General features: G+C 40.7%; 1 long non-coding RNA gene across 4 annotated transcripts; it reads right to left on the bottom strand.

Annotated features, from left to right (window-relative positions):
* Window positions 1-1,847: 1,847 nt before the first annotated feature.
* On the bottom strand, window positions 1,848-25,410 carry LOC140689826 (uncharacterized). 4 transcript variants are annotated; one of them, XR_012064955.1, is made up of 6 exons: window positions 24,960-25,410; window positions 23,508-23,833; window positions 18,577-18,730; window positions 16,504-16,604; window positions 13,499-13,794; window positions 1,848-1,982 (listed from the first exon to the last, which is right to left on the bottom strand). It is a non-coding gene; the product is annotated as an uncharacterized lncRNA (long non-coding RNA). The 4 variants fall into 4 exon arrangements; XR_012064957.1 differs by lacking the exon at window positions 1,848-1,982 and adding an exon at window positions 11,312-11,392; XR_012064958.1 differs by lacking the exon at window positions 16,504-16,604 and having other exon boundaries at window positions 24,960-25,408.
* Window positions 25,411-25,466: the final 56 nt, after the last annotated feature.

Below are 25,466 nucleotides of genomic sequence, written 5' to 3'. Positions count from 1 at the left end.
AGTTTAAACTTCATCAGTTTGAACTTCTCTGCCAATGTCCTGATAAGCTATACAAGTAATACCTTATTTAATCTGTTTCACTCTGTCTCTTTTACAGCTATCCGTTCTCTAACTCAGAGGCAGCAAAATTTTACATGTCCTAAAAGAGGCAATTTAAAAGAGGAGAAAACTCAGAGGTCAGGTTGACCCCAGATTTGGACTATATGGAAATGAAAACCTCATCTTCCTCCAACTGCCTTTCATTTACATTTAATTGTCGTTGGCTTGGAGTTGGGTGACCTCAGCGACCGGGAGCTAGAAAGAGAGAGGTTCAAGGCTGAGGTTTGGTTCTCCGGTGGTAATTTACTATTTGTCTCTGGGCAACGCACTTACCTTCCTGGAGCTCCAATTTCTTCCTTTCTAGATTAGAAATAATAGCACCCAAATTACCGGGATCGAATAAAGAATATAAGTTCTCAGCCCAGTGTCAGGCACATACTGTTCGTTTTCATTAAATTGGGATGTATATATGCAGAAAAGTGCATGTATCAAGTGTACAGCTTGATGAATCTTTCCTAACTGAATATCATCATGGAACCAGCACCTAGGGTCAAGAAACTTGACATTACCAGCCTCCCCTGTGCCTTTCCATTTCAACCCCTTCTCATCCAACTCAGGCTGTGTGCCGTCCAGGACCTCTGCGTAATAAAGCTTATTTTTCCAAAGTCCCTGATAATTGTTGCTGAGATGTCTGCATGTGTCTTGCAATCCTAAAAAGAATCACAAGGGCTGGTTCACCCACTGCATTGGAAATGTCTGTGGGAACTCACCGTGGGCCAAGATGAGTGCCCCCAGGCACTCCTAGCTGATAGCATCACTATTGGTAGGCTGAAACAGACATAAAATAAGATTCGATCGTTTGGGGTGCTGTTTCATAGTGCTGGAATCCTCTGCCATCAAGAGGCACGCCGAGTTAGCAGTGAATGGAGTCTGGATCCATTACTTTATGGGGACTGCAATCTAGGAATATTTGGCATCGAGTGTTTCTCCTGTATTCATTAATTTATACTTCAAAAAATAGAATATCACACTCTACTATTTGGTTATCCAATTGTAACATTTTTATAGGAAATTCGAGGTTTTTTCCCTTTATTGACTGGTTTTTAAAATAATGATTTATTCACTAGCATCTGATGTTGATCAGTTAATTTTTTTCTCTCTTTTTGAACAAGTGGATTTAAACATTTTTAAGTGTTTCAAATTATTATGTCATTATTATCCTTATGTACAAAGTGTCCCATATTTTGGTTGTTTGGTTAATGAGGTCCCATCAAATCGGCTTCTGATTCCTTCTGACACGCACGATCTTGGTACTTAGTGACCGTCTCCCTGGTATCCGACATGATGAGTTGTTCCAATTTCATTGTGTTCCTACCTTACTGAGGACCTGGAATCAGTCATTTCTCCCAAAAGTGCTGGTTCCTTTTAGTGGGAAATGGTATTTCAAGACCACAGTCTGAGTGCCTTGGTCAGGACTCTCCAGAGAAAAAGAACCAATAGGATGTATGTGTGTAGGCATGTGTGTGTAAAAAGATACCAAAAGGAATTGGCCCACACAATTATGGAAGCTGGTAAGTCTCAAACCTTCAGGATGAGCCAGTGAGCAAGCTGGTGACCCAGGAGGACCAATATTGCAATTCAAGTTTTTGGTAAAATGGTTACTCTTTTCCAAAGTCAAATCTACAAAGCAAAGTATTAGGACCTTCCCCTCAAAGTAACTTTCAAAGAAAATTCTGTTTTCTCCTTCCATCTTGTTTTTTGTATTAAAAAGTTTTTTAACATAAACACACACAGACATATACATACACATTTCTCCTTTTTCTTCCTAGAGAATTAGTATTCTACTCAAATACTTTTATCCAACTTGCTTCTTGTATTGAACACCATGGTCAGGAGAGGACTCCACAGCAGTGTAGAAAGAGGACCCTCGTTCTGTTTTACACCTGTGGATGTAGCAATTAATAGTTATTTGATTCTTTCCATCTGTTGCTTTTACAAATGACCCTGCAATGAATTGTTCTGCACATCATTTTTATAATTTTACCAATGTTTCCTTCAGATAGATTTCTAGATGTTGGATTGGTCAAAAGGTGAATATATATGTGAGTCTGCTAGCTTTTGCTAAATTCTCTTTTATAGAGCTTTTTCAATTTTACCTTCTCCCCAGTAATATTTGAGAATGCTTGTTTGCCCCAGGCTTGCCAGCCCAGTAGACTGACACACTCTTGAATTTTTCCAATCTGATAAGTGAGAAATGATATTTTAGTGTAGTTTTAATTTGCATTCCTCTTATCTTGAGAAATGCTTTTCATATGTTGAACATCTATTTGCATTTCTTTTTCTGTGAATTGTTTGATCATTTCTCTAGCCCATTTTCATACAGAGATTTTGATTTTTTAAAATATTTTTAGGAACTAATTATATTGAAATATTAACCCTTCATCTGTGATATAAGTTGCAAATATGTTTCCAAGTTTGTCGTTTTTTTAAACTCTAATTATGGTAACTTTTGCAAAAAAAAATAGTTTCAGTGTTTGTATTTTTAGTATAAAATCATTTTATCTATATTTTTCCATATTGCTCCCAGACTTTGAAAGAAGTTTTCCTCATTCACAAGTCATAAGAGAACTCACCCTTGTTTTTTGGTTTGGGGGTTTTGGGGTTTTTTTTTTTGTCTTTTTTTTTTAAAAATATTTTATTGATTTTTACTATTACACTTATATATCTGTTTTCCATTGGCATGGAGGTTGCTGTCAAAAAAAATCTGATGCCAGCCTGATTTTCTGTTGTAAGTGACTTGCTGTTTTCCTTGGAAGGCCAGTAGTTGACTTGAAAAACGTCTATATGTTGATTTTTCTAGGTCAGTTATCCCAAGTATATTTCAAAATGTAATTTCAAATCCATATGTTAAGTTCTGCTGGGTGTAGCCTAGTAAAACTGCTGAGTCATAGGATATGCAAATCAAGTTCTAGAAGGTACATCCAAACAGTGTCCCAAAGTGGCTGTACCCATTTGCATTTCAGGAGATTTCTGGGGGCTCTGCATTTTCTCCAACACTTGGTATCTTCACACATTTCATTTTCATCATTGAATGTGTGTGCCGCAGTGCATTTTCGTGGTTTTAATTTGCATTTCCCTGACAGCTAAAGAAGTTGGGCACATTTTCATGTATTTTCTGGCCATTTAGATATTCTTTTTGGTTCCGTTATCTATTCAACCCTTTTGCCATTTTTTCCCCCAAAATGCATTAACCTGATTCTCTTTGATTGTTCCGTAGAATTTCTTTACATCTAATCTGAGTATGAGTCACTTGTTAGAAATATGTATTGTGAGCATTTTCCCCACCATTTTATGACTTGCCTTTTCAGTGTTTATGACTTGTCAATGGTGTCTTTTAATGAAAAGAAGTTCTAAATTTTAACGTAATATAATTTATTACTGTTTAAATTATCTGTGCTTTTTGAATCTTGCTTAAGAAATTTTTGTCTACTTCAAAGACATGAAGACGTTCTCCTGTGTTTGCCTCTGACAGCTTTATTGAATTACCCTCGCATTTGAGTCTAAAGTCAATCTAGAATTGTTTAACGAACTGGAGGAAATGACGTTCATCTTTCCTGTTTTTGTACAAGTTGATATGGATTAACATCTTACAGTTCATTTTTACTTAGAGTTATTTTCCCTGAAGTTTTAAGTTGGGGGTTGTGGGTCGGGATAGCTTCATAGCTGTTGTCCTTGTAAAGTGATTAAAGCACATGGTTTTGCAATTCGAGTTCCTCCTCTTCTTTCTATCACTGGTATCAAAACTTCTTCTTTTGCCCTGTTGTCCCTGACTCAATTTTGTTTTTTATTCATAGACGTTTTTAACTCACCAGCAGATTTTGTTCTAAGAGGAAGATTTTCTATTGGTTTTGAGGTTTGAGAGTTCATAATATGCATAATACCCCGACAGCTCCAACTCCCTCAGCCCTCATCATGCTCCCACCTAAAAACGGGAGGGTGCAAAATGTCCTTGCTACCTTCAGCTGCTGTCCTCACGTTGCCTGCCCTATGTCTCTGAGTACCTGTTGGAAACTGGGGGTTTGTTTGATGCCAGATCCATGCTTCCTCTGTTGATACATGTAGGTTTTGAAACTATGAGCAGTTTGTACTCACCCATTTATATTTTGGGGTTCATGAGGATGACACGTCATCTAGTTTGGGTGATTTAGGTTTTATATGAGTTTGATTATGTGTTATAGTTTCTCTGCTTGTCTTTATGAAATGATTTGAAAGGATTCCTTATACCTATCTATAGATATAAAAATAATAAATAAAACAAATTTTCCAAATATAGATACACATATCTACATATATATGCATATGTGTGTGTGTGTGTGTATCTATATATCTATATATCTATCTCTGAGGCTCGTCTCAGATAGCTGAGTAAGAGCTAACCTCCTTCATCACACTCCCTGAATTTCTCTCACTATTATTATTTGCATCTTACAGAGAGGGAGCCAAGCCTTTAGAGAATCTTGGTCAAAGCCAGGTAACAGTAGTAAGTGGAACAAGACTTGAGCGTTTATCTACGACGTCCAACAAAGTTAACATTGTTCTACTTCTACTATTCTAGGGTCTATTTATAGTTATTTTTCTCATAAAAAATTCCCCTTCTGGCATGTTTTATAATGTACATAATACCTGAACATCTTACATATGTACATAACTTATAAATAAATTAGATTCCAATTATTGGAGGGTTGTTCCAAATACTTCACTCAGTTTTCATAGTTTTTTAAAAAATCGAAGGAATTTGTAACTTAATCACTGTGCATGAAATTATGTAAAAGCAAGAAGTTTGAGTACTTGTTATAACGAAAGAAAATAAGAATCTTAGAAAACAGAGAATCATTTTCATCATCTTTATAATAGCCAGTTGTTACAATATGAGGAAAGATGATGAAAGTACAGGAGAAATGATAAACAAAGGCTTTCATATTGTGCATTCTAAAGCTGTAGATATTCAAATCTCCTGTGTAACAGAAAACACACATCACTGAAATTTCACATCACATTAGCTGAATTAGAAAAACAACAACTATTTAGAGAGATAAACATTTGATGGAAATTGGCTACTCTCTGCCCACTAGACCATTTTTCTCCCTTCCTTTACCACTGGTTGAAAGTATAATAAAGTACAGTGAGAATGTCTGGAGGTAGAAAGTCTCCTGGAATGACTTAAAAATAAGAAAGTCTGATTGATTAGCAGAAAGAGTCAGTGAGGTTTCATTTTAATGCAGTGTCTCCACTTCAAGTTAAAAAAACAATAAGCTGCTTTAAAGAGAATCCTATTGTATTGGTTTCTATGACCGCTGTAACAAATTACCATAAATTTAGTGGCTTAAAACAATACAAGTTTATTTTACAGGTCTGGAGGTCAGAAGTTTGACATGATCTCCCTTGGGCTGAAATCAAGGGGTCAGCAGGGCTGCGTTCCTTCTGGAGGCTCCAGGGGAAGATTGCTTGCTTGCCTTTCCCAGCTTCTAGGGGACAGACACTCCTGTACCCTGGCTCCTGGCCGCCTTCCTCCATCTTCAAAGCTGGTGAGACCGCGCGGACTTTCTCTCACTCTGCCATCTTTCTTGTTGTCTTTTCCAAGTCTTTCTTCCACTTTGAAGGACTGACTCTTGTGATTGTTTTGGCTCCACCTGGATAATCGAGAACAATCTCCATATTTCAGATCAGTTGATGGGACTTCATGACATCTGCAATCTTACGTCCCCTAACATATTTGCCGGTTCTGGTGATTAGGCTGTGGACATCTATGGTGAACCATTAATCTGCCTATCGCACCCACTGAAGTTTTCTAACCAACCGGTTTGGGCAGAAGTGCATGTGTATCTTTTTTTTTTTTTTTTCTTGGAGATTCTGTCAATCGTATTTATTTTCAAAGCAGAATGTCTTATACTTGTATGGGCTATATCCACACATTTACATGTGCATGCCTACATACACACAAAAACATGTTCCTGACTTATTCAGAGCATCACTGAAAAGCAACAGAATGTGAAAAAATACATCCTATTTGTAATGGGAAATCATACTTAGTAAGGGTTGAAATGCAGCATGAGCTGATGTAAGGAACATCAAAGTAGGAATCAGAAAATCCATGTTCTAGACCTGAGTCTGCCCTTTTATAAAGGTTACCACAAACCATTACTGTTAGTAGTTACTGAGCTGTGTAGAGAGTCATGGGATTTATTTATCTCTATTTATCTCAGAGGTATTTCCCACCATTAAAGCTCCATTAAGGAGCCTCATGACCAACTAATGCTCAGCTCCAGAGGTAAAGGATGGAAGGACCATAAACCTACCCTAAATGTAACAACTTAACAGAGGAGAAAATGCATTTACGCTGTAGAGCCTGGATAGGAGGAGGCTCATCTCAAATAGCTGAGTAAGAGCTGAACTCCAAAACTCTAATTCTTAATGTCATCACTAATACTAACGGTTGAAACATTGAATGCAAGGTGGGAGGGTTTCGCTCAGTGGTAGAGCACATGCTTAGCATGCATGAGGTCCTGGGTTCAATCCCCAGTACCTCCATTAAACAAACAAACAAATAAATAAATGAATGAATGAAAGTCTAATCACTTCCCTCCCAATAAATACATTAAATAAAAAGAGACTGCCATTTTAGAAAGCAAAATGTGATATTGAAAAAAAAACATTGAATGCAAAATTGCAATACACTGTAATTCAGTCTCTTCACTAAAGGAACAAGATGAAATACTTAGGAATAGAACCTTAGACACTGGCACAGCACATAAAATGTTTGCATTATTTTAAGATCTTGGCATGGGAGGAGTCCATTTTGTTCTGTAGCCTTACTGCCGCAATGTTCAGCCGAAGTGGACACCGAAACTGATCATTGGATATGATCTGGGTCCCCAGTTCCCCAGTTCTCAGTGTCTGTTTCCCATCTTACACTGGTCTCCTATCATTTCAGAAAAATCACAAGTTGGCAGTCGTAATTACAGAATTCTTTGGAATCAAGCTGTCAGAAATAGAGGCTTCACCCTAAAATTTCCAAGTCCTTTAAATTGATTGGTTTGGGGGAATTTTTTCTCTGGATTTGGGCCATGATAGAAGTAATTGATCATCTTAATATTATCTTTAAACTTTAATTGTTAAAAGTTGCATTACTTCGAACTCACACTAGGAAAGGATTTGTCAGAGCTGGAAACCATAAAGCTAGAAATTGTATAATAATAGAAATACCAATTAAGCTGTGAGTTGCAGGGGCAGATTTGAATCTTCGCTCAGATCTAAAAACAACAGCAACTCGCAGAATTTCTTTTCTTTCCGAGACTGGTTTCTATTAATATCAACGAGCTGCAGAGAGATCAGTCTGCCGAAGAGATACTAGGGGTGCACATTTGGGAACGCACGTATGCTTTTCAGCAAATAGACAACAGGTCAGGCTGATGAGAAGTGTTCGCCTGAGGAATTCATCACGTGTTAATTGGTTTGTCATGTCGACACCAAGGACTATGTTAGTCATCATCTGCCACAAAGGTGAGTCCCTGCGGTGGATGGCAGTTTTGCATTTCAATATCTGATGAATGAAAGTTCCACTGTTGGCATCTACTCCTGCCACCTATGATCCTTTAGGACATAAATTTAGCCTGGATTGGTTTTGTAAAGTCTTTTTTATTTTTTTAATGCTGGACCAAGAGAAAAGGTAACTTCTTAGCTATGTAAACGGAAGTCACTTAATCTCACTGTGTCTTCATTTTCTGATTTGTCAAAGGGGGATTTTTGTGTGGTAAAATCTAGCAATTTCATGCAGATAAAAAGAAAGGGGAGGAAGGGAGCGATGCCAGATGTTTAAGCAATTTGGAAAAGTGCAAGTATTTTTATCATTATTGAAAATCATACTTTTTTCTTGCCAATTTATCCTAAATCTATGTTTAATATATAGATTTCTACATTGTAAAGTAATTCCAGGCTATATATGAATTTTATTTTTCTTTACACATTGCCTGTGTTTTTTGTTCTGTTAACTTCAGTCAGTGCTTTACCTCCTCAGTATCTGAGGTCAGAACACCACTGTCCCACCCACCCCCATCTGCCTCATCCCCTCCCATCACATCCCCTTTCCTTACTCTCTGGGGTCACGTCTACAGGTTCCTCCTCCTCTTTCTTGATTTTCCCTCTGATTAGGCTGGAGTACCTCCAGAAATGCCTTTCTAAGAAAGAAAATATAGAAAGGAAAGTATTTGAGCCCTTCACTGTCTGCAAATGTATTTATTTTGTGTTCACACTTGTCCATGGTTCAAAGGTTATAGGTCAGTGCTGGTTTCACTATCATTTTCTCTTGGAATTCTGAAGGCATTGAGTCCTGTGGCTGACAAGAGGTTGTCTGCCAATCTAATTCAAGCTTTGGTGGCAACCTTTTTCCCTTTCTCATTAGCTTTTTTTTTTTTTTTTAAGAAATTTTACTTTATCTTTACTTAGAGATGTCACAAGATTTACCTAGATCCATGGCATTTTTCAGTTCATTCCTCTTGGCACTCAAGCTGAAGTGAACCCGTTCAAGCAAAATCTTCTGATCCAGCTCAAGCCTGGGAAATTGTGGCCTCTTACTTATGCTGTAGTTTACCTTTCTTCCATTTTCTTTTCTCTTCTCACTGAGACCACTGGAGGCAGAAGTGTGATGTCTTTGAATAATCTTCTGTCTCTTTTCTCTCATATTTTTCTTTTGCTTTACACTCTAAGAAACTGCTTTGTTTTTTTTCTCTTTCAATCTTTTGATGAATGGTTTAATTTGACCAATCATAATTTTAATTTCTAAGTCGCTTTTTCCCATAGCCATCTGGTTTTTAAATCATCTTGTCAAATCTGAAGGTAATAGAACATTTTCTCCCTTGTTCTTTTTTTTAAATTCAAGCTTTTACCTGTCTTCTTGAATCGTCTGTTTCTTCCATGTCAGTCCCTTTTTCTCATCTCTTTCCTCATAGGTCGATGGCTTCATTGTTGATTCTTCTTATTTTTGGGATGAAGAGTTGGATTGAGTCTTCTGGGCAAGAGCTGCCGGTTCCCTCTGCTAACGTGTGAGTGGTTCCCTTTGCTGACAAGCCTGTCTTTGGAAGGAGAGCTCTGTGAATCTGGGGAGAGTGTGCCGCCGGCCGTGTGCGCTTTAGTTCAAGTAGGCAGAGGATCAGCTCCAAGTTGTGGGTCTCCCCTAAGTCCCCAGATCAGGAAGACTTTGTTCGGGGCTTGCCAACACTGCACAGTAAATGTTAATATCACTGATAGCTACCACTTAACAGGCACTGTTCTAAATATTCAAAATGTAAGAGTTATTTAATCTTCAAAAGAACCAGGGGAGGTAGCACTATTATTAACGTCCATTGTACAGATCTGGAAACCAAGGCTCAGAGGGTCAAGGAAATTGTTCAAGGTCACACAGCTAGTAAGAAACAGCTGAACTTGGTATCCAGCCAGTCTGAGAGCCTGTGCCCTTGAGTGTTACGCATTCTACCTTCACTCTCATTCAGAAAGTTCACATATGCTCCAAAGAGGAGCTCTCCAGTTTTACGCACCGAGATCATGCTGCCGTGTGCCTCTGTGTGGACTGCCTGTGAACCTTCCTCTTCCCACCCATGCCCCTTTAGACCCCGCCAACTCCAAGCTGAGCTGTTTGCAGGCAGCCAAAGACAAAGTAGCTCCCTTCTCCACTCCACTGGTGTCTTCGCCTCCCCCCTGACATCACCGTGTTCCGTTCATCCGCACACGTCTCCGTAGCTCTTGTCTGAGATGACTCTTCTTTCTTACCTCTTGTGGATTTATTCTCATTTGTGCTACGCTCTCATTTTATTAGCCTTTCATGACAGACGAGCCATTCTACCACGTTCAGTAAACGAGATTTTATGAAACCAGATTAAACGCAAGTTTGGGCCTTGATTTTTGTACTTTTCTGCTCAAATGTTTTAAAACAACCTGTGTCAATTAACATTGTGACATAATCTTTCTAAACCACTAATTAGCTTTGATTAGTCCAACTTAGTCTAGTGATGAAAAAGGGAATGTCTGTTTTATTGTTTTCAATATATCGAGACTCAAATACATGCTTTGACAGGAGTAAAGAGCTTGGGTATGGTAACACATCTGAAGACACTTGAAATTTTATTCTGAATGGGTATTTGACTGTGAAAATGTATTCGGTTTCCACTAGTTCCTTCCATAATTTTTGAATACTGACTAGGGACTTAAGTCAGTATTCACTGAGTGAATCTTGAGGATCTAAGACCAGAGAACTTCTCTGCCTTTTAAAGCCTCATAATTTTGTAGAAGAGTTTAATTCTAAGTCTATAACTTGGAATTTAGAAACAGGTTTTACTAACATAATGCAAATTAATAGTTTAAAATTTAAACTTCCTTATTGTTACATAAAAAGGAACCAGTGAAGTCAGTTCTTAGACATTTCAAGTCCCTCTTTCTTTCTTATGTGAGAAAGATCAGTGGAATTTTAGCCAGAAACTTTACTGAGAGTCAATGCCACCTCTTTGCATTTATCACTGCCAGTGTTGCTCTGCATATTTTTTTTCTTTTTGGTATTAGCCATGCATTGTTAACGGTGATTGTCATGTAATTAAATCACTGCTCATCACAACAGCCTGTTTTTATGCTGAGATAAGCATCAGAAGCCTGCTGCAGAACCCTGGATCAATAAAGATGTTCCCAGTAGGATTACAGAGAGGCTGGGGTTGCGCAGGGCACCAGAATTAATTAGGGATGGTTTCTCTTTTTCTTTCTACTTTCAATATATTTTTAATTGTTTTTCCATTTTCAGTGGGCTCTCCCCACCTTCTTTTTCTTTTTTTTTCTCAGTTCTACGCTGATGCTCAGACACTTCTGTCCAGACATCTGTAGAAACTGATAGAAACTGATCTCTTAACCTCTTCCACTTTTTCAGTCATATCCCCCAAACACAACTTAGTTTAGTCCTAGTGATCACAGGGTTGCATCATTTTTAAAGAAACTTTGGAACTAGAGGTGCCCATCCAGTTTCAGAAAGCTGTTGCAACACTCAAACACAAGCTTTGAACTGTGGGTCGACTTCTTGTTTTAGTTGGCATGTTCTTGATAAAATGCAGTATCTTGTTTTTGGGAGTATCAATGTATTCTAAGATAAACAAATCTAAATCAAATGTGAATTTTACAGAAAAAAATTCTTGGTCTTCAGTCAACTGTGTGTGACATCTTCCTGGTAAGTAACGAAAGAACCAAGAACACAAGGGCTCAGTGTGTAGACTGCAAACGTTATATTCAAAGTAAGAGTCGTGTCCCTGAGCAAGTGGGGATGCTGGAAAAAAAAAAAAGAGCTCCTTTAGTCTTTTCTTCAAGGGTTATTAAAATTCCTGGCTTCAGAAATGGACACCAGACACTAGTGAGGTAGCAGCTGTGGGAAGTGGTGTTGGTAGGGAAAGGGAGGCGATGGTATTCAAAGACTAAGAGGTCACGGGAGTATTTCCAGGACTTGAGAAACAGATTTCATATAAAAGGAGAAAAGATGGAAATGAGCAAATATTCCAAAACAAGAAAAAGAAAGTGATCTGTTACTGGTGACCCAAATGACCTCGTGGCAAGATTCCATCATCAGGTGCCCCTCTGGGCCTTGACAGACTAACAGAGCCACAGGGTGGTGACTTTGATGCTTCTTGCATCCACTCATCTTCAGTAACTAAACCACGCGTTCGCTCTTTCAGTCAACACACCCTTAGTGGGGAGCATATAGCTCAATGGTAGAGTGTGTGTTTAGCCGGCAGGAGGTCCTGGGTTCAATCCCCAGTGCCTCCATTAAAAATAAATAAATAAGTAAACAAACCCAATTGCCACCACTCCCCAGGGAGAGGAAAGAAAACAATTACTGAGTGCCAACTCTTACGGTTTGATGGCATTTAAATGGGCTATAACACCTGCTTTTCTACCTGAGTTCAGAAGGCACCAAGAGATAGATACAGGAGTCAAACAGATGGAGCTAAAAATAGATCCTTATTCCTGCTATTGGATGGTGAGGACAAGTGGGCTTCCCAATACTGAAGCCCAGAAGTAGGCTTACCCAGCCAGACACAGAGTGTTGGATTCAGAGGCCTCCGGAACACGGGCAGAGCCTGCTCTCGCGAGACTTGGGGTGGAGAGGATCAAAGCAAAACCCCTCACTGTCTGTGAACAGGGAGATTCCAAAGCAAATGAGAGGGAATGGGTCTTAGTGGGCTGGCCTCCTTCCTGCTGCCTGGGAAGGCGTGTTGATGGAGGCACTGGATGGATGTTAGGATGTTACCGTAGCAAAGCTCTCTGTGTGGACATCTCTTAAGTAGTAGCCTAGGGCAAGAACCCTTCCTATTAGGAGCGACTCAATGGACCTGGAGAGACAGGAACCAGATCTAGTCCATTCTATCAAGGGGCTTACAGTCCAGTGTGGGAAATTGAGCAGCCAACAAGCAATAATTACACGTGGCCAGCTTTCTTTCCCAGGGGCTGAAGCACGCTGGAGCACTTAGGAAGGAGCTGGCCCCACCCCACCTGGCTTTCCAGTCCTCCATATATAACTTTCTCCCAGAAATATGGTTGATTCCACTCAAACCTCACTGCTCTTCAATCCTAAACACATACACCTGCCTTGATCTGGAATAGCCTTTTCTCCTCTCGCTCTCTGTCTCCCAGCAGCAACACGTCATTTTTTAAAAAGTGATTTTCCTGTATCACCCTTCTTTAAGTTTTTTTGGATCCCCACAACCATGCATAACATTTCCAGCATTCAACCTCATGTAACACTCTGTTCCTTTCTGAAGGCAGTTGTGAACCTCCACGTTATCTCATCAGATTGCGTGTGTTCAACTCATCTCTCCTTGAGTTGTGGCATCCTCATCTCCAAATGTCTCTTAACAGCCAACTCAGAGGCTTTGCAGGCGGACATATAGCAGGAGTATTAAGCTAAACAGAAGGAAGATAAATGGAAAGTGGGCGTTGCCTAGATTTATTTCATTCCTTTCCATTCCTTTGTTCCGTGAGTCAGTTAACACGTATGAGAGTCTGCTATGTGCCACGTCTTGTAGCTAGGTGTTATGAAGCCAAAAGTAAGTACGACGTAGTTCTGCCTTTCAAACAGGAAATTTGAAAATGATATTCAGTTTCCACAAACTTACCTGCTGCTGACATTTAATATTAAATTTCTTGGTATTAAGGAAATAGTGATGTGCTCCATGGAACCCCAAATCCAGGGCAAACCAGCAGAGGGAAGATGGTCCCAGGGCTCCTCTCCTTGTAGGACTGAGCAGTTTTACCAGCTCCTCGCCTCCCTCTGTGTGGCCAGGTCTCCCCACTTCCACAGAAGGAGGTACAGGACCATATGGCCAGAGAAGCTTCCTGAATCCTCCTCTCTCCATACAGAGTTGCAGGTGCCACTTACCATTTGAAGGTCTTTAAATCTAGAAGGTGGCAGATCTGTGGTCAAAGAGGATTCACATTTTTCTGGAAAGTTCCAAGGGAGTGCGAAATTTCATGATTTGCTCTCTGCAGTCTTCACCTCACCCCTTGGTCGGCTCAGTTTTCTCTGCATTTTGTGTTTTTCATAAAACAAAACATTTTCCCTTCATAGGAGAGGCTCTGAGTGACCTTCGTGCTGGTTATTGCCTTTCTGGCTGAATTAAACCTCCAAGCTGTGCAATGGGATTTCTAAAGGACACAGGCCTCAAACCTGCCAACCTATCAATTTAGTGGGGAGAAAAAATAAAAGTTAGAGTGCCTCTCACATGCTCAAAATTGTATTCAGTACAGACCACATTGTTCACCATGAGAGACCTATTCTTGCAGAGTTTGGGTCAACGGTCCCTCTCCCCTCCCCATCGTAGAGCTGTCCAATGCTTACCTTTGTCCTGCAAGATGGAATTGCTTCTTCTCTTTCTGCAAGCAATTTTTCTCTCCAAGGATTGTGATATAATGTCTAAAGCAAGCCACTCCAGCCCACAGGTCCCCGGTAGTGGTTTGGGAAGTGACTTTCAGTGTAATGAGGTCTTGCCGGAAGAGGGAGTGTATCCTTGGCAACGTCCCAGCTCCGTATCTGACATTCTCCACAGTCAAGCAGTTTACTGGGTTTTGTTTGTTTGTTTTTAATGATCTGTGGTTTTAAAATTTTGATGACATGAAAATTACCCTCCCAAGTTCTTTCTTTTGTCTGGTGAGTGTTACTCTCTATTCAACACAGACAAAGGAACCAACCGGAACCAGAGTTTTTTCTAAGTTTCAAATAAAAGCATTAAAGAGAGGGGTTAGCTGCTGGTGGCTCCTTCTAACCTAGCAAATTCAGATAAAAATCTAACATCTCTCTCTCTCTCCCACCACATTGTAGGCTCCTTGGAAGCAGGAACCATGTCCATCCTCTCCCTTCGTCTCCCAAGCAAGATGCACACAGTAGGTCCTCATGTATTTACTTAACAAATGACTGACATCATCCCCTCTGACTCTTCATTTTGAAAAGTCCTGGGCTACCTACTCAGCTTATTCTTCTACATAAATTTTTCGGAAGCTATTTTGCCTACTCTGAAATACCCTACTGGAATTTTATTACATTCATAAATTATATGGGGGTGATCTTTATAATATTAATCTCTCAATATGTGAACATGACACAGTAATATTTTATAGTTTTATTCATACAAGTTCCATACATTTCTTATAAGTATTATTCTCACTGTATTTTATATTTATGGTCCCAACTGGGTGCAATCTTTTTGGAGGGGGGGCGCTCTTTTTATTTTTTTATTCTATTTCCAGACGAGGTATATTATAAAACAGGAAATTAGTGATATTTTATATATAGTTTTTGATCAGCAAGTATACTGAAATCAATTATTTGTTTTAATGGCTTCAGTAGGTCATACTGAATTTTCTACTTAGGCAATCATATGATGTACAGACAGCTTTTTCTTTATCCCTTTCGTTATCAATGTTATTATTCCACATTTGGATTTAATTTATCTGTTACTATTTCCACAACAATTCTAAATAACAGTAGTCAACTGGATTTGGTAAATTTTTCATGTTTCTAAACCCAAAGAGAATTTACCTGTTACTACTTTGCCATAGATTGGTTTTTCTGTTAAAAATGGGTTTTTTTAATCCTTTTTTATGAAGAGTTTTTATATAAAAGTGAAGCTCAATTTTATTGTACGTATTTAAGTCCCTAATATGATGAATATTAAGGAATGTAATTGGGGAACCAGTTGTGAGAGTTCAAATTTGAGCACCCTCACCAGGTGGGCAGCTTCGCCACCCTCGATGAGCGATGGTCTGGGAGCGGCACTGAGCAGCGTTTGGTTTTGGCTTCCTTGACGTTCCCCGGCCTCCGGTGCAAGCGTGTTGGGCGCTTTGCCCCAAGCTGGTGCTTTCATGAGCGTTTTGTCCGCTCCTGCTACCATTTAGGAAGGGGTCACTCCTTTTACAGCTAAGATGGTTGAAGAGAGAATAGTGCTCAAAGTCCCACACGGAGAGATACGAGAGTTCATGATGGTTAACTCCGTGATACAAATGTATCTTCCAATTTGCTTAGTCCTCTAAGCCGTCACAAAATTAAATGTGAATGTTTCCTTGACAAGTAAGTGATTTTACTGGCTTTAGGTTACTCTTTGTTCATCTGCTCATGCTTGTCAAAAAACTTCTTTGAGAGACTTACAGCTCCTTGATCATTTTTGTTACAGGGAACTATATCTTTTTTCTCCTTTATTAGGAAAAGAATTCTCTCTCTCTCTCTCTCTCTCTCTCTCTCTCTCTCTCTCTCTCTCTCTGTGTATGTGTGTGTGTGTGTGTATTCTTTGAAGAAAAAAATAAAGCGTAAGAGCCATCCTACAAAGCAGCAACACCCTCTTGCCCTTGGGAGCCTAAATTAAGCCACAGGGGGTGTGGGCACCCAGCTCCTGCCATTATTTCTAATTGCCTAGACCCAACACCCTCTCCTTGCCCCTCCCTGGGAAGCTGGCAAAGTCCTCCCCATCCCTGGGCATCTGTCATCCATCCCGGCGGCCACCACAGAATCCTCCCTCACTTTCACAAAGCTGATTTCTGTGTGTAGAGCAGTTGGCAGGAGCATGCCAAGGCCAGGCGCTCCCTGAGAAGGCAGGCTGCTTCCCTCCGCTGTCAGGAGCTTTTAGAAATAACAGCCTCCTCGGAGGAAGTCAGAATAGCAACAGGAAAATAAGTAAAACCTATTATAAAACAGTTGTCCAAGAACTTGGCCACGGCGCGGGGGAGAGATCGATACGCTGTGAAGGTTAAATCTATTTTCACACTGTGTTCCATTTCACACTTTAATGGTGTTTTAATGTGTCTGTCACTGAGCCCCTTCATGAGAGGCAGGTAGAGCCTTTACAAAGGAGAAGGAACCCAGCTTTTCAAGCTTCACTGTAACATCTTATTTACCTGCCGCGATCTGACACTTTCTTTTCCCTTCCCGAGTGACAGCAGGGCTGGTGCTCCCTCTCAACCCTGCTGGCTTTCCTCTTCCACTCTCTTCCATCCTCCTAATTTTGCAGAAGATAAAGTTGGACCCCTCTGAGTGACTCTGTGATATCTCCCAGCAAAGCTTTCCAGGGTAGATACTTGCAACAAAGAGGAAGATGACTAAGATATGCCTGACCCTTCCATCCCACATCCTCAGTTGGCATCTTTCATTTTGCACATGATCCCCGCTGGTTCTGGTCAATCTCACTGTCCTCCCCTTTCTATCGGGGTTTTTGGTAGAACACCCCAGCCTTGTCTCTCCCTCCAGGCTGCAGGTCACTGAGCACATCTGAGTCAGGGGTTGTGCCCTGGCTTCCCCACCCTCAGGAGAGAAATCCTGATGAATTATTAATTTCTTACTCCCAAAGAGATTTTTGCTTCTACTTTTACACACGTTAAGCCACATGGTAATGTAGCAATTGTAGTTGATTCCCAGGGCTGCCGTAACAAAGTACCACGAGAGAAATTTATTTCCTCCCAGGGACATCTAGGGGTCAAAACTCTGAAGTCAAGGGTTGGCAGGGCCATGCTCCCTATGAAGATTCTCAGGGAGAACCTGTTCCTTGCCCCTCACTGAACTTCTGGTGTTGCCAGAAATCCTTGGTTTTCCTTGGCTTGTAGCCAACTCATTCCAATCTCTCTGCCTTTGTCATCTCATGATGTTCTCCCCCAAAAAATCTGTCTTTTCTCTTCTTGTGAAGACACCAGTCATATAGGATTAAGGGTTCACCCTACTCCACTATGGCCTCATCTTAACTAGTTGTATCCATAATGGTCTTATTTCCAAACTGTGGTCCCCATTCTGAGCTTCTGGGAAAGAAATGGATTTGGGAAACTCTATCTCTCATGGTTAATTTTGCATGTCAACTTGACTGGGCCATAATGTCCAGACATGCGGTCAAGTGTTATTCTGGATGTTTCTGGGAGAGTGTTTTTGGATGAGATTAACATTTACATCAGTAGACTTCCATTAAAGCAGATTGTCATTCATAATAAGAATGGGCCTCATCCAATCAGTTGAAGGCCCAAATAGAACAAAAGACTGATCTCTCCCAAGCAGGAAGGAATTCTGCCAGCTGACTGCCTTCAGACTTAAACTGCAGCATTGAATCATGCCACCAGGATTATCTGTGACATTTAGAAGGGAGATAATCTAGGATAATCTTCCTTACTTCAAGTCAACTGATTACGGACATTAATCACATCTACAAAATACTTTCACAGCATCACAAGACTACTGTATGATTGAGTAATTGAGGGCTGTTGCCTAGTCAAATTGGCACATTGAAAAGACCATCACAGTCCACCCCTTAAATATTGCAATGTAAAAGTGTTGGATAATAAAAGGATCAGAGAGGGGAGAAAACAAACAAACAAAAATAATAAATATGCAAACATAAATGCAAACATATTCATAAAAAGTAAGGAAAAATACTCATAACTATTAAGGTCTTCATGTCTACAACTGGTCACCTGGTCATACTGTATTGATAACTACCATCTTCAACTGCCCATTCTATATTCCCTTTGCTAGCAGCAAGCACTTCAGCTGGTCGCATTTCTTTGCCTGGTGGGCTAACTCAGACATTTATTTCTGAAGGGTTTGGGCTATTAGCAATTCTAGTGATTTGGTTGTTGTAGTTTTCCATGGACTTTAATCATAGAACACGGCAGTACTAAGAGGTAAACTTAAAGGATCTCTCATCTTCCAGGCTTGCCCTGCCTACAACCATCGCATAGTAGCAGCTCAACTTACACTTGTTAATCAGGATCAGTTATTCTAGCTGGTACAGTAACCTCCTAATTTGCCTGTTGATTCAGATGCATGAATTACTCAAAGTGACTGGCTGGCAGGTTGATTGCATCAAACTACTTCCATCAGTGGGTGGGACAGTGCTTTGTTCTTACTGGACATAGATACTTTGAATATGAATTTCCCTTCCCTGCATGCAACACTCCTCCCAAGCTACCGTCTGTGGGCTGGCAGAATACCTGTTGTCATGTTTTTCACTCGGCCATCTTTCTCCTGGGATGAAGTCATGGCAAAGTCTTTGCAGTCAGTTGGATAAATGAGTTGCATACCTCTTGGAGTTGCAAATGAAAATTTGCAAATCATCAATGTGTAGAGGGTGTTAGAACCAAGGATCTGGGCAAAAGAAGAGAAAGAGGAAATGCTAGGGACACTCACACCAGGGGAGGGAGTTACAAAGAGAGGGAAGAACCAGCCAGAGAGAGTAAGCAGGAGAAGTCAGTGATGTGGGAGGATAACAAATGTATGTTTGAAGACCACATGACTTTAAATATTTTGAATTTCATAGTGTTTCACAAAAAGAACCATGCCTTCTGTTTCATGCAGGCAAAGGTGGACATGATGGTGGAAATTTTGTGCTGCAAATCAAATATTTATTGATCTGCTTCAAAGAAAAGAGAGAACAATGAGGGCTTCGGATAACTGCTTCCTCCCTCCCTCCCTCCCTCCCTTCTTTCCTTCTGTTCCTTCAAAGTTTATTCAAAAACCTATGTGACAGTTTAGGCACTGAGAAAATTTAAAATTTAGTAAGATTTGCTTCCTAACTTCAGGTAATTAAGGAAGGTTTGCATAAAAATGTAGGGCTTGAACTCAACATTTGATGTCAATGGGGATACAGGGAAAGTCTGAGAAATGCCTGAGAGTCACAGATTTGGATTTAAACGTCTTATAGCAGGGTTTAACAATGCTCAGTGAATGTGAATTTGAGAATTAAGGAAGAAAAATCACCAGCTCAGTTAACTCCTGAGATATTCTGAAACATGATCATTTCTCCTAGAATGGAGACTTTTTTTTTTTTATCACCATTGTGCACTTTCCCAGTGAGGTTATGAACCAGCTGCCTATTGAGCGAAAATATTACCATCCAATTAATATTTTGGAAGCAATGACAGACTATTCTAACCTCCTGGCTCAACAGTCTGTTCCAAGAGTCTGATCACACAGGAAATGGGATGAACGTGGGGCCAGTCAGTGCGTCAGGTCTGCGCCGCCAAGAGCAGAGGCCACTTGCTGAATTCTGTGCATCACAGAAGGCTACAGCAGGGGATTCTGCATTTGAATTATGAATATTTAAATAGGCTTATTAAAACTGTGTCCACAGAGAGCAAAAATGCATTTGCTTTTAAAACAATTAAAAATATAAGGGGCAGTGTGGAATCGTTACTAAATGCATAAAATTTGGAGTCAGAAGACTCCGAGTGAATACCTTACCAGCCATGTGGCATGGGGAAATAAATTTGACCTAAGTTTTCTCCAAACCCCCACCCCTTCATTTATACTCATTTCTTAAGTCAAGAAGCAGTGCTAAGAGCATGTTCTCTGGAGCCAGACTGTCTACATTTGAATCCTGGCTCTGTCACTCATTAGGTTCTTGTACGTTAACACTTCATCTCTCTGTGCCTCAGTTTACCCTTCCATAAATGGGGATAATACTGGTGACTCAACAAGGGCTGGTTGTGAGATTAAGTGAGTTAATTTATATAATATGTTTAGAAAAGTGTCAGGCCCATAAGTACAAAATAAATGTCAGCTCTGACATGAACTCTCATGGCATCAGTGTATTCTAGACACTGCGCTTAGTGATCAGGTGAAATTGTGAGAAAGATGGACACGGTCTTTGCCCACATGGAGATAATTAAACACACAACAACAGAAGAGGCGTTAGGACACTTTGCTAGGAAAATTGTGATGTTGAAGGCGTCCTTCATCTGCTGCAGAAGCGGATTTCTTGTCAGAGTGGACTCTTTCTGGAATGGAATTCCAAAATAGGTTCATAGTTTAGGCTGGTTTCTGTCTGTAGCCCGCACACACCTTGAGAGTTCTCATCTTCCGCTGCCCATGACAGTCACCTTGTCAATTCCTTGCTCCCTTGAAACTGCAGCCACACATTTATTAGATCTCTTTCTCTCTTTTTTCCCTTAGTCTTTGGATTTTCTTTAAACATTTTTCTTTTTCCTTTGAGGCAGAATATATATTGAGCTTTAAAAAGAGAACATTTCAGTGATAACCCATGTCCTGGCTTCCTGGGATGCTGAGATGCCCCCAGGGCTAGGCGGGATTTGAAATTCGAGTAGTTAGAATGATAAAAATGACTTCTCATTGGTTATGGGAACAAATTCATTTTCTTATGTGGAAAACCTATAACCAAGCTGATTTTAGTATCACCTTTCCCCCCCCTTTTTTTCTGAATTTGATTTTGTCTTACACCCTCTGCCCCATTTCCCTTTCAGGACTGCTGGGGAGAAATGAGCATAGGTAATTGCTGTTCAATAGTAGAGGTTTAAACGGTAAATGGATTCCATGACGTGGTTTCAGGCAGAGAACTGAAATCTCCTTGAGAAATACAATAAGGGCCAAAAATTGAAGACAATCAAAAAATATAATTATGAACGTTATTTTTAAAACTCTGAGACAACTAGATATAATGAGACAGGGATGTTCTTTGGTGTGTTATAAGCCTCAAAACAGTTGCACTGTGTCATTAGCAAAATATTAGCGTAAGCTTTGCAAATGTTTTCTAGAGACAATTATTTTATCCAGAAATACAAACTGCATTGACCAATGATGACTGTCTGAATTCTCTTAGCCCTTCTGCCTGAAGGCAGCAAACGCAGTATGAGGTATAAAAGTTAGATGAGAATTTGAAAAAAAAAACCAAGAATTTGATGTTGACTTTAATTGTGCCCCTTTTGCTAAAAGCTTTTCAAGCCAGTGTTGGTCAAATCAACTGGGCTGGTTTCCAGGGACAGTTCAGTTCAGTTTTTGCGCGTGTCCTCAGTCAGGAGAGGCATGAGAGCCCTGGGGAGGCAGATCCAGTTTGCTTAGTTAAATCACTCTCTTCTTTTGGAAGGAACTGGGAGATCAGTGGTAAGTAAACGTTTGCTCAAATGCTAAACCTTGGCCAAGGAGTCAACAATTGAAAGCTTGAGGCAGGAGGAGCCTCTTCCCACTCATGTTTTGAGAGAAGGTGATCAGTGTTGTACTTCTACAGAGCATTTGCACGATTGCCTGAGTAATCTAACCTGTCTTTTGGGGACTTTTTCACGGAAGGAAGAAGGCCCTGGAAACATGGCTCCTCTCTGTCCCTAAGAAGCAGCCATGCCGTTACGACTAGGGCTAGAGAAAACAAGACATTAGTTATTGTTAATACTTGGTAGGTTTTTACGAAAGTTTATGTATCTGGGGAGTAGCTATTAGTTATGAGATTCTTTGCTTTTAACATAAGATGGGATGAAATTTGTTCCCATAACCAATGAGAAGTCGTTTTTACAATTGTTAACTACACAAATTTCAAATCCCACCTAGTCCTAGAGGAATCTCAGTGGCCTGGTAAGGTTTGTCCCCTGAGATCTAATTTCTCTATAGTAAATTGAGCAGCCACCTTGCTTTCTGTGGGATTCGCCCACCCACCTTGCATTACTGAGTTCTCGTCTACGTCAGGGTCTGATGTAGGTGTTAGAACTACACATAGAACGGCTCCTTCCTCCGTGGACTTCATGTCCAGCTTTACATGGAAACAAGGAAAAATGTAAATGATATGGGCATGATGAGGGAGAGGGGAAAAGAAAAAAGGAGTGGAAGGAAGGAAGGGGAGAGGGAGGGAGGGAAAGAGGATAGTGGAAGGAAGGAAAAATGGAAGGAAAGAAGGGAGGGAGGAAAGAAAGAATAAACAGATCCACAGGCTCAAAGTACTCACCAGTAGTTCTCTAATGAATCCCTTCCTCTTCTATTCAGGGTCACCTACCAGGGGCCAAAGATCAGGAACCTGAATGGCCCTGTGACATGGAGCCAGCAGACCCTCACCCACATCTTAGCTCCTTTTCCCCCCAGTTGACAGGAAATCAGTCTAAGCCCACAACGTTCCCATTTTCACCTTCCTTCTCTTTCCCCGAGTCATCACTACTGCCCTGAACCCGACTCACCTCACTGCTCCCTTTCTACACTCTCTCTCTCAGTAATTCATACCCAGTGCGACGACTGATCCACACATCAAGCCCTTGGATGCTTTTATAGTTCAACGCAAACACAAGACAACCAAAGCACATCGGTACCATGGGAGTGGAACCAAGTGCTTGTTTTCCCAAGATATTTTTAGGAGGAGTCCTACAAGGAGGGGTCAACCACGTATTTTGGTTCATCCAAGAAAGCCCCTCGACCAAACACGCTCAGGCATCGTCCCTCTGAAACACTCCAGCTCATTTAACCACAGGACCAGCGTGTTGCTTGGGAAATGGTAGTGCGTTTCCTTTGACCCCTGTAGTGTGGGTCCCATCCTGTATACATCACTAGTCAAGTCTGGAGTGCCAGCAGGGGGAGGAGAACATCCGTCACTGCAGATGCTGGGGACAGAGTTGAGGATAAGAGAGACCCGGGCCTTCTCTCGTGGAGCCTATGTTTTGATAAGGAAGATAGATGTGGCAGTAAAACTTCATTAATGACCAATTATAGCGCTAATAGGAGAAACACCAAGATTTATAGAAAATTCCAAATGACAATCTGAGATACCAGCAACTTGATATTTTGCATCCAGCTAAATAGTCAGCAGAATATTTCCTTCTATTGCTTTAACTGTCTGCCCCTGGAATGATAGGGTACTTGAGCTGTCTGTCTTCTAAGGGCTTTGAATTTCCTGGGGGGGTTGGAAGTGATTATTCTTTTCCCTTCAGATACGAAAGAAAGGGGAAATTATTAAGAAATTTGGGAAGTAGGAGAAAGACGCAAGAGAAGTTTGTGCTCTTTCAAATTTATTTTCCTAGCAAAGTCCTGAAGTCTGCCCAGTGTTCTGATGGGCCGAGGCTGTGCTTTCTGTCCCCACCCAGAAGCCCACGGCTCAGCGCAGTCCAGCCCAGCATCATCCTCAGGTCTAATTAAAGTGCTTTGCAAGCTCACTTACCTGGCAGGAGCACCCAGCAAACAAGTGAAGAGGCACCAGCACTTGGAAAAGAAACCTTTGTTTTAAAATCCAGTCTTTCACCTCCTCCCCGTTGAAACTCCAATTGCTCAGGGCACAAAAGAAGCCCGACCATCGTGTCCCAGCCTCCAGGAGATGCCGCGGGGACTGTAATTGCTTCCGCTCCTCAGTCTCCTCTGCTGAGCTCAGGAGGAGCTCAAGGAGGAGCTCCTCCTTGAGGGACCCATTCGGTCATTGTCTTGACACTGCCAAATTTGCCCAGATTCATAGCATTTTCATTTTGCTGTCACCCAGCAGTCAATTGACACCTGTTCATTTGACAATAAACAGGCAAACAATCACAGTTTAAACGCTGCAATTTGCAAATATTCTGACGTTACTGAGAGATTTTTTCCCCCCTTGAATCGTCATCTCTTTGAGAAGAGAGGACTGACAGGATATTTATTTGGCTTTCTTTTTAAAGAAAGACACAGAAGTGTGATGACATGGAATTAGTGTGAATGGCTTAACAGCAGAGGGTTTCAGAATAAAAAGGATCTTGGGGATTATATATTTCTGGACCGATTTTTCTGAAGACTCTTAAGGACAGAAGTGGGAAATGACTTACTCAAAGTCATACAGACAATTAAGGGCTTATCTGAGACAAGAACCTCAGACCTTCCATTTTATTCTGACAATGGAACACTCTCTGCCTAACCATTGACTTTAAAAAGCAAAACAAATAAACAAGCAAAAACACAATATTGAACTGTTAAATTACATCGGTCACACATACAGTCATCACACTGTTTTGACAAGCAACAACATGAAATAAACATGAAATGTAAAGATGCTAAAGAGTTTTGAGGGGAAATTAGGAAGTTAGATGAATCTCATAAGTACAGGAATAGCCTGTTACCCACCAGCTGGGTGAAGGAGGTGGCTGGAAGGTGTTAAGTGTGCTGGTTAAGTTCTGTTTCTTGATGTGAGCTCTGGTTACACCTCTGTGCTCACTGTGCTAAAAAGCATCAATGTGTTCTCCTATGATTTGGGCCTTTTCCTGTATCTCAGTTAAAAGTTCACATAAGTATTTTTTCCCCCCTTTAGATCAGTCTTCCCTGAATTTCAAAAGTAACATGGCTGAACTTTAACTTATAATTTTCAAATCTTACTCTAGGGCTGCAGGAAGAAGTAGTTTTGAAAAAAAAAAAGAACCTTGGGAAATCAGATGAATGGCCTGGATTCAGGGGTGTCTCCAGGTCCTATCACACACCACTTACCTCCCTAGATGGTTTTTGTCTATACAAGGAAGATAATAAGACTTGGAACTTCTCAGGATGGTTGTTGAAGCCTCTCCCATTAAAAATGGGTAACATGAACCAGTATGACCAGATTAGAGCAAGCAGAACCCCTCAGTCGTACTCAGCCCCGTTATGTCTAGACGCACGAACTCACCTGCTCTATAATTTCCCCAAAGTTCTCTATACTCCTTCAAAGATCATTCTACTTGGGTCAGAAGCAAATGTAAACATCTTTAACCACCATACAGTCTTTGGTTTTTAATTATTCAAAAGTTAATCATTCATTTGGCTTTCTCTTTAGCATTTTTGTCAAGGCCGTGTATCCAAAGATGCTGCTGCAGATTTTGGGAAGGAGCTGTGATGGCTTCAAAACATGGCCATGGAACTTCTGGACATTTCCTCTTACTGAGAGTTTCTGTCTCCTCCCTTGAATACACCTTAAACCGTAGAATGTCATGTGAGTTCCAAGGCTGGGTCATAAATGGCAAGTCTTTGAGGCATTCTAGTCCAGACACCAGATAGTATAAATGAACGAGCCTTCAGATGATTCCAGCCCGAGCCGTTCAGTCAACCCCTTCTGCCCCAGCCTTCAAGTCATCCCAGCCAAAGCCCCAGACCGTGAGAGACTGGTCATCTCCATGGTGCCCTCACTGGATTCCTG

This window comes from Vicugna pacos, chromosome 27 (assembly GCF_048564905.1).
Source record: "Vicugna pacos chromosome 27, VicPac4, whole genome shotgun sequence".
Classification (NCBI taxonomy): domain Eukaryota; kingdom Metazoa; phylum Chordata; class Mammalia; order Artiodactyla; family Camelidae; genus Vicugna; species Vicugna pacos.
Note: the sequence above shows the minus strand (reverse complement) of the source record. Positions and strands in the feature narration are given on the sequence as shown.